We start from the raw sequence: 15354 nt of genomic DNA on the forward strand, positions 1-15354 counted from the left end.
CTTCTGCTGATAATGGCATGCTAATGTAGGTTCATTGCTTGTAACAAATGTAGCATTGGGTGAGAGATTTTGGTAATGGGGGAGGTTGTATGTGTGTGGAAGAAGAGAGCACATGGGAAATCTTTTATCTTCTGCTCAATTTTGCTGTGACCCTAAAACTTCTCTTAAAAAATGTATTTAAAAATTGAAAAAAAAAGTAATCTGAAGAAAAATAAAATTTCAAGTATACTCCTCAAATACATTCCATAAAGCCCCATGTAGTTTCTAGGAGTGAGCCAAAAATGTGACTTTTGACAAGTGCAAAGAGGAAATTAATATCAATGCCTCAGTGTTAGATAAGACCGGGAAGTTTTCCGAACAACGAAGATTGAGAAAAATGCCCCTTTCTCTCGTTAAAAGAAGGCATCATGTTTTGTAGTGGAATACAATACAATAAATATAATAATGATGCTCCTAAAGTTATTTCTGACTCATGAACAATCCAGCTAGTGTAATTTTAGGAAGCACCAGAATAGTGATTTCTGCATGTGCAGCTTTTTGAAGATCTGAATGTTTCAGAGATAAAATTTAGACCATTTGGAAGGTGTGCTTCTCAAATTGTGTTAAGAAGACACCTGAAGATGTGGAAGTGTGCAGGGGTATTCAAAATCACATTTTCCTCAGTGTTGAACCATTTTAAACATTAATTTTACATTAAAAGAAACATGGCTACAACGGAGCAGCATAACCTTTCCCACCCACAAAAAAGGGAAGAAAAATCATTAGACTTTAAATAAATTTCACTCCCTCTTCACAGCAGGTTATTTGGCTTTGCTCTTCGTTTTCCTATGAACACCAGTTTACTCTTGTGCCATTGGTATGACTCTGGTAAAAACATTTGAAATCATGATTCGAAAGCAAGGGTATGAGACTATATGCTTGAGATAATGTTTGTGATGTCTTTCAGGGGGCTACAAACTTCGGCCTGGCCACACCCTCCACTTTTCCTCCAAAGTCCATCATCCCCTGCTAGCAGCAAGATTTCCATGGTAAGTTAAAAATGAAGAGACTAGAGATAGATAAGGCCGACGTAGAGGAGAAAGCTTTGAAAGACAGTATGCGGATTAGGAACACGGGCTTTGGAGCCAGGCAATCCTTATTTGAAACCTGGTGATGCTACATATTTGTTCAATCAAGTTACTTTACCTCTGTGAGCCTTAGTATTCTCATTTGCAAATAAGGATAACAATAATATCTACCTCACTGGTTATACTGAGGATTATATGATATGATATTGCACTGTCCCACAGGCCAGCCACTACCCACTTGTGGTTATTGAGAACTTAAAATGTGGCCAGTCCGACTTGAGATGTGCTATAAATGTAAAATACACCCTGGATTTTCAAGATTTAGTTTGAAAAAAGAATACAAAATATTGTATTAATAATGTTCTATATAGTTTATATTTTTTCATGTTGTAATTATATTTTGGATATAATGGTTTAAATAATATTATTAAAATTAATATCAACTATTTCTTTTTACTTTTTAATATTTTTATTTTTTTTAATATCCTTTCTGAAAAGTGGCCAGGCTTGCTTTCATTATTCCAATTTACAGGTGAGAAAACTTAAGTTCAGAGAAACTAAGACATTCAAAATTCCACACAAGTAGGGGCAAAACATAGAAACAAATGCCAGTCCTCTGTGTTTTTTTATCACTTAACTGTGCTACCTCTAAAAATCAGCATCACTGCATGATAATAGTAATAATAACATCATCATCATCTTCATTTACCAAGTGCTCTTCATGAGCCTGATACTGTTTTAAGTACTTTAAATGGATTAGCTAATCTGATACCCCTACTGTTGAAATACATCCAATTACGATCTCACGTTTTACAAATTGGGAAAGAAGGTGCAACGCCGCCTGTATGTACTGGCTTCCTGTACTCTGATCTCACCCACAGACTTTGACTTAAATTAAGGAGCAAATTAAGGGGCCTTGAAATTTGTTTAATCATCAGTCCTTAAAGTCAGAACATCTGTGCACCTCCAAAGCACATGCTGAATTTTACTTTATAATCCTGGATTGTTAACCATTACTCGTGAGCATCTTTTTGCATTTTATCAATGACTTAAACATTAAATCTGTAGTGTGTATATATCATAGTGGTTCAAAGTGCAAGGTCTCAAGCCAGCCTGCTAGGTTCAATTCCTGGATCTAAAGCTTCTTACTGTGAATTTGGACAAGTTACTAATCTCTTCAAGTCATAGGTGTTTTCATCTTTAAAATATAAAATGATAGAAAGTAAAGGAAGGCAGCTAGCTAAACAGTCTCCTATTTCAAAAATTGCCATGTATCACTGTTTCACCAAAGGTTTATTTTTCAAAGGTGCCAGTGAAAATATAAAAACTAAAGTCCTTCTGAAATGCATGATTTTAATGGATTTGTTTTCATCACTTTATGTTTTGTATAGTGAACTGAAGATAGGAGTAATGAACAGCATACCATTGTTTAATCAATATCTATTGCTCGAATCATAGATTGATATGGATATGGTGTGTGTGATTGGTGATTGTTACTGTGTTGTCCTGTTTCTTAAATTTAAATATAATTGAGAAAACCTTTATATAAGTTATAATTTAGGAGATGAAATTATATGTATATAAAAACTGGCATTATACCTTTATTACATTTTTTTTTTTGTATAAGAAACATAATGACACCATTTTTACTGCAAGCATCTTTTTTTTTTTTTTTTTCCAGGAACATAAACTATTTAAGCATGGGAATTGCCCACATTGATCGAGAGTGCTGTGTACTTACTTTGTAATAGCTAAGTCTGGGGCAATAAGCTTACAATTTCTCTAAGGAAATGATATAAGGTTGTAGAATAAATGTAGACAGCACTCTCTAAACATATGAAGTTTTAAGCATTATCTTTGGCAGCCATGAAATAAATATCATTCAATTCCAGTTGGATGGTATCTCCCCCAAACTCTATTTGCAACACTCTCTTAGTACTTTATCCCTCACACTGTTAGAAAAGTAATGAAGATCGTGTATTTTTAAATTAATAAATAACCCTGAACCTCTTAGTTTCTATGTTCTGTTCACAGAATGAAATAAACACTAACCCTTTCTTTGATTCATTGCTACAAATTTTCTCTCTCTGGATTTGGCAATTTAATTCTCTATGCCCCGGCAGCTACTCAAGCATATAAATTGTATATGTAAAATCCAAATGCTCTTCAACCTAAGACTGTTAAAATAACAGAGAGGACATATTTCACATTCAAACATGATAACACTTGATAACACATGATAACACTTATTTGACCTATTTTTTTCTAATCCTAAAAATGCTAACATCACATTACTGAATAGTTTATATATCTGTTCAATCAGCAGATGTTTTTGAAGTGTTTGTTTACTCTTTTATGAGGTACTGTGATAGACTCTGCTGTTAGAAAGATGTCTAAGAAATAGTACCTGCCCTCAACTAACTGGAATATACTTAAATCAATGTCAATATTTTCCATCGAGAATAGAGAAAAACGAGTATGTAAGTGAACCCAGGTGAGGGTGAACGGAAGACAGGGACTAAGAAAAGATTCACCAAGGAGCAATATTTAAACTGCCTCCTCAATGAAAATTGGCCTGATGGACAAGGCAGAATAGGTTTTGAGGCCTGGGGCAGTCAGTCTATGCAGAGAAAATCACTCACAGAGGGAAATGCAAACATAGAAAGATAAGAAACAATGATTTGTTTAAGAAACTGTCAATAGTTACATAAACTATGTTCTAGGTACATGTTACAAGGGAAGAGACAGGGTTGGAAAAAAGATGGGGCTCAAGAGAAAATTAGGGGTTTATTCATGAAGCAGAAGTAGTCCTCTCTTCAGTCTTTGTGAAACATTAGGGAAGAATATAAATGAAAATTTACAGGTCATATGTTACAAGCCTACCTAGCTCCTGAAAACAGGTCACCATTGGGCAAGAAATTGTAAAGCAAGATCTGAAAGGTGGGAGACGCAGAAGCAAGGACTACATATCTCCCTGGCTCCAAAGACTGGTGTAGCTAGGGAGGGCCATATGGTACTCTCTAAAGCCCAGTGACATGGGCATGGGTGCCCCTTGCTTGAATCTGAGACTGGCAGCCTTATGAGCTCTGCATAAGAGTTTGGACTATAAAGATGTTAAAAAAAAAAAAAAGAGTTTGGACTTTTTCTGCAGCCTAAAGAGAGGCACTGAAGTCCTTTCAGTAGTGAATGTCTTAGATAACAGTTTTATTGTTTGCATATCTACAAATCAGTGAAGATCACAGATTGGAAAATTTTCTTTTCAGGGTAAAGTAATGCTATATAGATATTGTAACCTTCTTTGAAAGGACTCATTTATTAAGGTGCTGTACAATAGATATAATTAAAATTGGCAAACTACATAAAGTATACATTGCTATTTATCACGTGTAATGCTTTATTATTTAAAAATCCCTCAAAAACTATGCCACACTGTGGATTTAACCCTGATAATGGTCACTCCGAGCACTGAGAGTAATCGACTTCCCAGAAAGGAGATTCCTAAATGTCTGGGCTGAGCCTCATAGACTGCGGAGTAGGTATGGGAGAAAGGAAAGAGACCCCATTCAAAAGATGCAGACTTGGGAAGTGAATCCAGGTAACCTGGTTTTCAAACAGCCCAACCCTATTTTTCTGCATTTATTCTTCAAGTCCACAGAGACTGTCCACAAATCCTCTAGTAATTCTTTGCTTTAAAATTGTTCGCCCACACAATGACTCGTTCAATTTATAAATATAAGAATGGTGTTGAAACATAGTAGAGTTTAAATTTCAAAAAAGAAAATGTCACACACTGGAGTGGGTGTTGTGGTGTGCCACCCAGATCCCCAGGTGGCTGGTGGCTGAGTCCCTCTCTGGGAATCACCCTTTTCAGAAGAGAACTGCCTTTGCCAGGGTTTCACCTCCTTCCCAGGGCAAGTCAACATGCTATTAGTCAACGCACATCCCCTTCTAAAGGTCCATCCTCCTCGCCCCAGTGCATGCCCACCATGCAGGGCCTTCTCAACAACAGAGCTGATCATGTCACAGTTCACTCTCTGCCGTTGCTAAGTCTGTTACAGCATGCAGGTAGCTAGATATGAGCAGAGAAAGGGGGACAGGGGCCACACAGCAGGAAACCACATAGCTTGGAAACAGCAGGGGTCCTTGGGCAGACAAAGAAAAGCAGGAACCTCCAGACTGACAGGAAACCACGCATTTTGGGATGATAAGTGTCCTGGAGGCCGACAAAGAAAGTTGGGAAAAGGCAGGAATCTCAGGCATCCAAATGTAACCTTTTGTTCATTAGGCCGTCATTACAATAAAATTAGCCTTGCAGATAAGAAGTTCCCATCCTGCACTGATGCCATGACACTTCAGATCAAGACTAAACGCGGACAAAAATCCCTCCTCCCCTCTGGAAGGTGCAGCTGGGGTGAAATCAGGGACTATGACCCCCTACCTCCCCCCTCCCCAGTGAATATTCTGCCCCTTCACTTCTACACGCCACCTAACCAGCTTGCCAAAGAAACTCAGGGCAGCTACTCACCTAAGACTGCCCTCTCTCCCCTTGAGAGCCAACTATCGCTTATATAAATCCTTGCTTTTCTTTCTTGACTTCCTGTCTAGTCTCTGAATTCTTTCCGTGAGGACACAAGGACCTGCCCTCCAGGAAGAAACATCTTTGGCGGAGCCACCAGGAGAAGCCTCTCTCCTTCCTCGCGCTTGAGAGGGGCTGCCTTACTTCCCACCATTTCTCTCCTGCTTTCAAATCGTCTGTCCCATTTTTGGACCTACTGCCGCAGAGATGTGACTGCCGGTTGAGCATTTAAAAGCCGCTGGGTGCTTGCCAAGAGAAATCTCCCACGAGAGAGGAGTGGGTCATGGAACGGACTAGAGAGATGATAGGTCTGTCCGCTCACCTCAAGGCAATTTCCACGCAAAGCTTTTAGAAACACATTTAAAAACATAACACCGCCCCCCCCCCACGGCTACCCTTATAGACTTATTATTGGTCCACCTATTCTGCCAGCATTTTCCAACCTTGCAGCTAGGTCTTCCCCTTTCACTGTTACACATGCGCAGGGCAAGTCAGGAAAGTTTCCCGCCGTTCTCACAAGCAGCTAGCGTCCGGACCATAGGAGCTTTGCCCTCTCGGTTTGCCTTATCCACCATTTAATTAACTGTAATCAGGTCCAACTGTGTGAAAATACAAACTGCAACCTTACTTACACAGAGCTCCAGCCATGGTTGCTGCTGCAGTCCCTTCAGGAGCTCCCTCCGGCCATGGATGGTCTGTGCCCCGTAACGCCGAGCGTTGGGAAGGGGGACAGTCCTGCCCCGAGCAGTTGAGACCCATGGTGGTGGGACTGGGTCCGGGCTGCCATCCTTCGCCGCCCGCCTCCGCTTGCCCTTGGCCTCCGGCCGCCCCCGTCCAGGGTCTGCCACAGGTCTGGGGTCTATCGGCACCACCGCCCTCTGACCTCACGCTGTGGGGCGGGGCAATACGTGGCCACGCCCCCGGGATAGATGGAGGGGGCGGGGAGTGACCCGCGTTTGCCGTACTTGCCTACCTGGGTCTAGGGAGTAGGAGCGTCCTTGCAGGGCCGGCGGGCCCTCCGTCACAGTGCCTCCACCTTGCGCTGCCATATTCCCCCATGCGCCTGGCCCACCACCAGCTGGACGGAGCTTCTGTAGCAAGGGGTTGGGGCAGGGCAGCACCGAGGCCTGAGGTGCGCCCACCACAAAAGGGAAGGGAAAAGAGAGACTTTTTCACAGACCACCTCCTTTAATGGCTAGTGCCTGTTTTCAGAAACTTACCACCTTGTTAGAAAAAATAAAAGCTGGGACCTTCGGTTCCATGCCAATCTCCCTGCAGTACTCGAATCCTGTACAGCTGTAACCTGTCCTCCAACCAAATGGGGAACATAGCATGGTCCAAGATCTCCGAATCATACATGAAGCTGTAATTCCTCTTCATCCAATTGTTCCCAACCCATACACAATCCTCACTCAGATCCCGAGGACACAGCCTGCTTTAAACACAGTCCTCGATCTTAAAGATGCCTTCTTCTGCATACCTGTTCACCCTGATTCCCAATACCTTTTTGCTGTTGAATGGACTGGCCCAGACACTAATGAAAACCAACAATATATCTGGACTGTCCTTCCTCAGGGATTCCATGACAGCTTACACCTGTTTGGCAATGCCCTAGCTAAGGAATTAAGGAAACTAAAATGAGAGACAGAGGCGTCATTACAATATATAGATGACTTCCTTATCTGCAACCGCTCAAAGGAAGCTTCAGACTAAAGTACTGTACAGGTCCTCAATTTCCTGGGCTCCAGGGGGTATATAGTATCCCCGCAGAAAGCCCAAATTGCCTTCCAGAGAGTCACCTAACTGGAACATGTTCTAAGCCCAGGGGAAGAGCTCCCTTACAACCCAGTGTAAGGAAGCAATCCTCCACTAACAACCACCACATACAAAGAAAATTGCTCTGAACCTTCTTAGGAATGGCTGGGTTTTATAGGATTTGGATCCCCAGGTTTGGTGTCATGGCAAAACCATTGTATGAGGCCTTGAAGGGACTGGACATGGAACCTCTAGATTGGACAGGGAATTTACAAAGAGCATTTGACAAGATTAAGACCGTCCTGACTGGCGCCCCAGCCCTAGGGATTCCAGATCTTAACAAGCTCTTTACTGTATTTACCTCAGAAAAACAGGGAATAGCCCTGGGAGCTCTCACCCAAAAAGTAGGGTCATTTCCATGTCCAGTGACATATCTCTCAAAGCAATGGGACTCAGTGGCCTCAGGATGGCCAGGCTGTCTGAGAGCTGTAGCAGCCACAGCCCTGCTAGTTGAAGAGGCCACAAAAACTCACCATGGGTCAACCCCTGGAAGTATTAACCCTACACCAGGTACAGGGAGTATTAGAAATTAAAGTGTATCAATGGCTGACTGGAGGCTGCCTTACAAAATATTAGGCCCTCCTTCTTGACTTTCCTGAATTAACCCTTAAAGTATGTCAGACCTTAAATCCAGCCACCCTTATGCCAGTAGAAAGCCCAGAGGAATTGTCTCATTCTTGTACGGAGACCATCAATCAGGTATATTCTAGCAGATCTGACCTTAGGGACTAGCCCCTTGAGGACCCTGATGAAGTCTGGTTTACTGATGGAAGTAACTACATACATGACGGTGTCTGGAAAGCAAGGTATGCCATAGTAGATTTACATAAGGTCATAGAGGCTGATGCCCTGCCCCCTCAGACGTCAGCACAAAAAGCCGAGATTATAGCCCTAGCTCGAGCTCTAAGGCTAGGAAAAGACAAGAGGATCAATCTGTACAGATGCTAAGTATGCATTTTTGGTGTTACTTGCACATGCAGCCACTTGGAAACATAGGAGAGTCCTGACTGCACAGGCCTTTTTTTGTCTGCCTCCAGGACACTTTTCATCCCAAAATGTGTGGTTTCCTGTCAGTCTGGAGGTTCCTGCTTTTCTCTGTCTGCGCAAAGACCCCCACTATCTCCAAGATGTGTGGTTTCTGCCATCTGGCCTATGCCCCCCTTTCTCTGCTGTAATCTAGCTACCTGCCTGCTTTAACAAATCCTGCGACCGTCACTCTTCCACAGTGTTGATCCTAATAATTCCCCATTACACACCCTGAGCATGAATTTCCATCTCAGAGTCTGCTTTCTGGAGGGCAGGACCAGAAACACATATTAAGTTTGTTTGCCCCTAAAACTGTTATCTCAATGGATGGGATAGATGGGGGGAAATTCCATTCTAAAGATCATATGTGAAGCCAATGCCACATCTTTTTCTTAACTTTGTAATTCTAGAAAGGAAGTATTTTACCCTTGTAAGGGTAATTTTTTTTTCCAATTTCCCTGATTTCAGAAGTCAAAAACTTTTCTCCACCCGCATTTCCTTGAGAAACCTCTTATTCATAAATCCTTTCTCTGTCACTTTGATATATACGTAAATGTAAATCTTTTTAAAGGGTAAATAAGCTAGGAAAAACCAGGAAAATTTTTCTTAAAGGCCTGGGAGCCGTGTCTTTGAAATGTAAATAACAAAGAGAATCTGTCTAGACTCGAGGGAGTCCCCATTTCCTTGTCATCAGAATTTTAGCCCAGAGGCCTTGTTCCAAGCTATAACCACCAGCTTATCACAGAGATACAGAAGTTTTATTATTGCTTGAGATAAAAGCAATTAGCTAGCCCAGCTGGCTACCCCAATTACCAGGTGAATTTGAAGTAAACTATGAAAGAATACATAGCAAACAGTTCTGCCCAAGTCTTCTTCCAAACAAATTATCATTAATCTTGAGAATATGTATGTAATAGATTATATCTGCTTGTTGGTATTCAAAGGATGGAATTTCTTTGTGTCTTTCTAATATCATTAGAAGATTACCTGTGATGAACAGTCCTGTTTGATTTAATGTTTATTCAATAGTAAAACTCTTTTCTTTCTTTTCTATATTTGAGGAAAGGATTTTCTAGGTTGACAGGAATTTTATTTTCATTTTTCCACAACACATGGAACAAGTTTCTGTCACAATAAAAATGTAAAATAAAACAATGGTCTCATCAGTGCTAACTGTGCTGATGCCGGTGGTTTTCCCGTCACTTGATCAAATCTGGGGAAGTAGTTGTACAGCTAGACGGATCTTCACAGTGGAAAGAATTAGAGAGATGGAATCTCTGGTATCTTCATTTGTTCAAAAGGGCTCTGGGCAAAACTCACACTTTATAACACCATAGAATTGAAACTCCCATCCCCATGTGGACCCTGGGTATTAATGAGCTGGCTTGCATAAAAAGGAATGAAATTGGGTCTTTGGAGAGACATGGATGGATCTAGGGACTGTCATACAGAGTGAAGTAAGTCAGAAAGAGAAAAACAAATATGGTATATTAATGCATACGTGTGGAACCTAGAAAAATGGTACAGATGAACCAGTTTGCGGGGCAGAAATAGAGACACAGATGTAGAGAAAAAACGTATGGACACCAAGGGGGGAAAGTGTTGGGGGGGGGGGGTCGTGGGATGAACTGGGAGATTGGGATTGACATGTATACACTAATATGTATAAAATAGATAACTAATAAGAACCTGCTGTATTAAAAAAAAAAAAAGAGCTGGCTTGGAGCATATGTGTTGAGAGGACTTTCCTCACTTAGAACTAAGTGACCAGGTCCAAAACCAGTCTTCTTTAGCCCATTATCCCCAGGACAGTGGTTATTAATATTTTAGAGAATGTCATTAATTCTTGGGAACTCTGATGACAGCTTTGAACATCCTACTCAGAAAAGTACACATATCTACCTGAAGTCAAATTTTTGCATGCAAATTTAGGAGAGTTCTGAAACTTCTGAGCCGGCCTCTTTCGGTCAGTAATCATGAGATTTAAATATTCTCTAAGACTGTACAATTTTCACCTGGTAGATATACAGTAAATATTGGTTGAGTAAATCCTAGTCTTCCCAAAAGTAATAAATGATGCCCATGAGTAAAATGACAAACCATTTTTTTCTCGTTGTCCTATGGAAAACTGAGTCTCCAAAAGAAAAGTGTTCTTAGCTATCCTTGAATTTCAATTTAACTTCACCATGCTTCTAGCAAGAATCTTCTCTGTATATATCACTATGCTATATGTGTGGGGATAATGTAGTAATTAAGAACATAGACTCTGGAGTCAGATTGCCTGGGTTTCAAATAATAAACCACTGTCCTCAGTTTCTCATAAAAAAGAAGATAATAACAATATCTAGTCCATTTGTTTTCTGTGAGAATTAAAGCAATTCACATACTACATTTAGTCAATATTTGACGAAGTAAATACCCAATAAATGTTAGCTATAATGATTATAAAAAGAAAATTTATATTAAAGAGATGCTATTTAAGGATTCATCTGGCAGAAAGCAACTGTTGGAGAAGTTAAGAAGTACTTATATTTATATTAATACTTGAAAAGTAAAAATTTTAATAAAGTGTGTTAGAAACATGTACAAACCTCTTTTCTCTGAGCCTAGGCAATTAGAATGAATGTAGGAGTAGAGGAGAAGAGAAAAAACAGTAATAATAGCCTGATTCACACAGATGGGTGAAATCAAATATGGGCTGAGGAACAATTCCATATTTAAAGTTTTAACAGTTGGAGAGACGTTTGAAGAGTTTTAAGAGGACACACATAAGGGTCTTTCCCTTTGAGGTAGACCACTTTTTCTACTTAAGATAGATCTATGACACTTTCAGATAGATCACATTTTCTACACAGACAAATTTGATGAATGGGGAAATAAAAATGAATCTTCAGGTTGCAGTTCTAAATGATGTGATAGAAGTTGAATAATATAATTTGGGAGTGATTGGAAAACAAAGCTCATATTGACACTTTGCTCTTTTTCCCTCTCCCCCCACCAAAATTATTTAGATTTTTGGTTTTCTGGTGGAAAATTATGCTGTGAGAGAATATAAACACTATAAATTTGAATAGGTATTATTCTTCTTTTAATACAACTGTCCTGAATGTGAAAATACATATCATTCAGCGGCTCTGCGTGAACCACTTGAAAATGCATATAATGAGTTAATAAGGTTCCAGGTTTTTATTTTGCAATTTAATTTCGCTAGGTAGCCAGAGAGCAAAAAACTTATTTTTTCTACTTCATTTCCATTGCCGGCCCCAAAAGAGATATGCCTAATTGTCTTTCTTTTGCAGAATGTCCTAGGGGATCAAAGTTATAAATCCTGCCCACAAAAAATAGTGATAACTTTTCACAGCCAAAATAGTCAAGGTGGATTTAGTACAGGGAAGCCCAATTTTGTACTTCTTTCTTCTCCTTCCATAAACTCAGTCTTTTGGATTGACTATCCAGAAAACGGAATCATTCTCTTTGTGTTTTTATGCGACCTGAAGATGAAAGTTTAATGACCTCAATTCCACGTATGACTGTGGGATAGCAGACTACTTCCTAATAAATATTGGCAACATCCACAAAGCACTATTTTGTGTTGTTGCTTTTATGACTTCCAGAAATTATGTGTACTTACTTCAAATTAACTGTATCACCCTGATTCTTACTTTCACTTCCTTGCTCACATCGTTTCCCATACTTGGAATTATTTTTCCCTACATAAATGTATACAAATTCTATTTGTGGATCTAGATTTTATTAAAGTTCTACCCTCTTCACAAAGCCTTCTGTGTTCACCTAAATTTGAAATAATCTCTCTGTCCTCTCTACAGCATAGATTGTGATATTTATCTAATGTTTATGACTTGCTGCCTGGGCAAAATCACAGCTGGCTATTTTTTATGCAAGTGGACATGTTAAACTCTCAGAATGAGTTGTCAACTCCTCCAAGACAGAATCATGCCTTACACTTTGAGTGTATGGCACAGGACACTGGCACTTTGCTTCTCCATGCTCTAGAACCCAGAGGTACGTTCATGGTGTAGCTGAAGATCCTTAAACTGCAGATTTGCTCACTGACAAAGGCCCCCTTCTAAAGCTCTGAGTGTTCCCCGCTTGGGACAAAAGGGAAAAATAGAAGGCTGAGTCATGGGTTTGAGATTGAGAGAGTTGCTGCAGCCTGAGATCACTCTCTGTTTTGTGGTGACCCTGGGGCTGTGGATGATTATAAGAGTTGGCAGGGCAACCTGCCCTGGTGGCCTCCTTGTGCATCTGGACCCCATTTTGTCCCCAGGAAGAACTGAATAGATTACTTTTCCACTTCCAACTTAGGCAGCTCTAGAACCCAGGTTTCATGAACACTTTACCCTTCACAAAGAATGTGTTTGGGCTGGCATGGAGGACTGGGGACATGAGTGATGTGGGAGAATGTTGAAGAAGTGACTGAGCAGAATGGGATCCATGTCAAAGCTGATGTTCCATAAGCAAGAAGCTCTGCTTGTATAAACAACTACAGAGGAAGTTCTAGACATGACATGACCAATAAGGGATGTAAATATGTTAGTCTAAACTATGGTAATAAAAGGACACAGCTCTGCCAGAGGAAAGATGGATTTATATTTCTATTTCTCTCTATGAAATGTTATTACAAAATGTTGATCATATGAAGTGATAGTCAAGAAATATGAATTAAAAAATCTAAGAACAAAAATATTACAGAAGTATCTCTGACAGTTAACTAAAAGTACTAAAACTGATAATATTTTTGCTGAAAGGACCTGTGATGTTCTGGTGCTTGTAAACCTTTTAAAATTTGTATTTCATGGTAATTTCATTTTTATAAGAATAAGGAAATAAGCATTTATTTTTGTTGCTAATTTTGTATTCTTTTTCTTAATGAAAATGCCCAGTTATTTAAGATGTGAGTCCTAATGTGCATACACCTTGCCGGCCCCTCATGCCCTCTTGAACCTTTCATCTTGATGTCCCACGTGTACTTCACACTCAATATGAACTCATCAGCTTCCCCAGCCACAAACCTCCTCCTCATTCTCTGTTTGTTATTTGATTGAATGGCTCCACCATCACCATCTTGACCCCCAGGACCCAGCTCAAAAGAAAACTCCTCCAAGAGAAATTCTTAAGCTACCCCAATCCCAATTCATCTGATGAAGTATCCCCTAGTGTCCTCCTCTAAAAGAGCAGTCATACCCTGAGCCCTAAATCCAATACTTTAGCCTCTCTTTATTTATCCATCATCTCTCTAAATTGTTCTCTTTATTTAAGGATAGAGTCTACTAAGTCTTACCTGTTTAGCTTCTCATTATTTAACATATGGCCTGCCAATAATTGGTAGTAACAGAATAATTATTAAATCATTGAATAATCGTTCCTGAACTTCCTGCAAAGGTTTATTCCTAATTTCATCCACCCATTGGTACATTTACTCAGTAAACAAAATTTGATCATCTACAAGGCACCAGGAACTATGCTAGTTACTGTGTACACACTGTTGAATAAGAATCAGAGTTTGCTTCTAAGGTACTTTCAACTTTCAGAGAAAGAAACATAAATAGACAATTATAAAGAAGTTTGATATTGCCTGGGTAGAGGAAAGCGCAAAAGATGCTGGAAACACATCAGAGGAGCAGCTAAAGCAATCTGGGATTATCAGAGAATGCTCCCCTAAGAAATGAGACCAAAACCAATTCTTGATGAATGAACAGGGATTAAATTAGGTTAAGAAAGTAAGAAACAAGAGAGATTTTCCAACAAGAAGCAGCATGGGCAAAGGCACTGAGGAGTGAAAGCATTCCTCATTAATGCTACTGCAATTCTTGTATATGAGGGGTATGCAGGGAGCATGGACCAGTGAAAAAGACTTGGTTGCAGAGGTGGGTGGGCCCAGAGCTGATACATTTATCCTTTTACCATCACTCTGTCTATGGCATACTTTTTTTTTTTTAAGTATCATTTTAACTTTATTTATTTATTTATTTTATTTTTGGCTGCGTTGGGTCTTCGTTGCTGTGCATAGGCTTTCTCTAGTTGTGGTGAGCAGGGGCTACTCTTCGTTGTGGTACGTGGGCTTCTCATTGCAGTGGCTTCTCTTGTTGCAGAGCACGGGCTCTAGGTGCTCAGTCTTCAGTAGTTGTGGCACGCAGGCTCAGTAGTTGTGGCTCACGGGCTGTAGAGCGCAGCCTCAGTAGTTGTGGTACACGAGCTTAGTTGCTCTGAGGCATGTGGGATCTTCCCGGACAGGGCTTGAACCCATGTTCCCTGCATTGACAGGCGGATTCTTAACCACTGCGCCACCAGGGAAGTCCCATACTTTTGTTACCAAACAATATTTGTCACATGGTCAGTTCCATTACTAATCTATTTGGGCCTTGAAGTCATGACTATATCTTAATCACCTCTCTATTTGTAGCTCCTAGCACAGTTTATGGTGCTGTATTCAATAAAGATCCAATAAATTGTTTTGTGCACATTAAACGCTCTAAAACACTTCATTATACATGCATGGAATTGATTTAGCATTTGTTTAAGGTCAGTATTTGAATCAAAAACTCTAATTTAATACAAAATGATGAACCAATAAAATCAACAGGTGTAAGGGAAACTACATCAGTGCTTTTGACTCAGAATAATTGTTTCTTTGTTATAGGGATATTATTTGTGCCTTTAAAGCATGCTTTATACATGTTCCTACCTTTATATGCAACATATTCCTATGAAAAATTAATAAAGAATTAGAAAATGAAGATAATATTCTATGCTTGGAACAGACTAAGAGGATATTTATTTGGATACTTTCTCCTTCTAACTCTTTGTTTTATATTCCACACCTCAGCTTCAAGAATGTCTTCTGTCACA

The 15354-nt window shown here is 39.9% G+C and overlaps 2 long non-coding RNA genes across 2 annotated transcripts in view; one reads left to right on the forward strand and one right to left on the reverse strand.

The window, feature by feature from the left end:
* Positions 1-13680, reverse strand: part of LOC309606023 — a 335857-nt gene extending 322177 nt beyond the window's left edge. Inside the window, exon 1 of the long non-coding RNA XR_014231607.1 lies at positions 6276-13680. This is a non-coding gene — a long non-coding RNA (uncharacterized lncRNA). The remainder of the gene's footprint in view (positions 1-6275) is intronic.
* LOC309606032 overlaps positions 1-15354 on the forward strand; it is a 1194635-nt gene that overhangs the window by 49705 nt on the left and 1129576 nt on the right. The window lies entirely within an intron of this gene.

Source organism: Balaenoptera borealis (genome assembly GCF_965194805.1).
Source record: "Balaenoptera borealis genome assembly, chromosome: 11".
NCBI classification, from domain to species: Eukaryota; Metazoa; Chordata; class Mammalia; order Artiodactyla; family Balaenopteridae; genus Balaenoptera; species Balaenoptera borealis.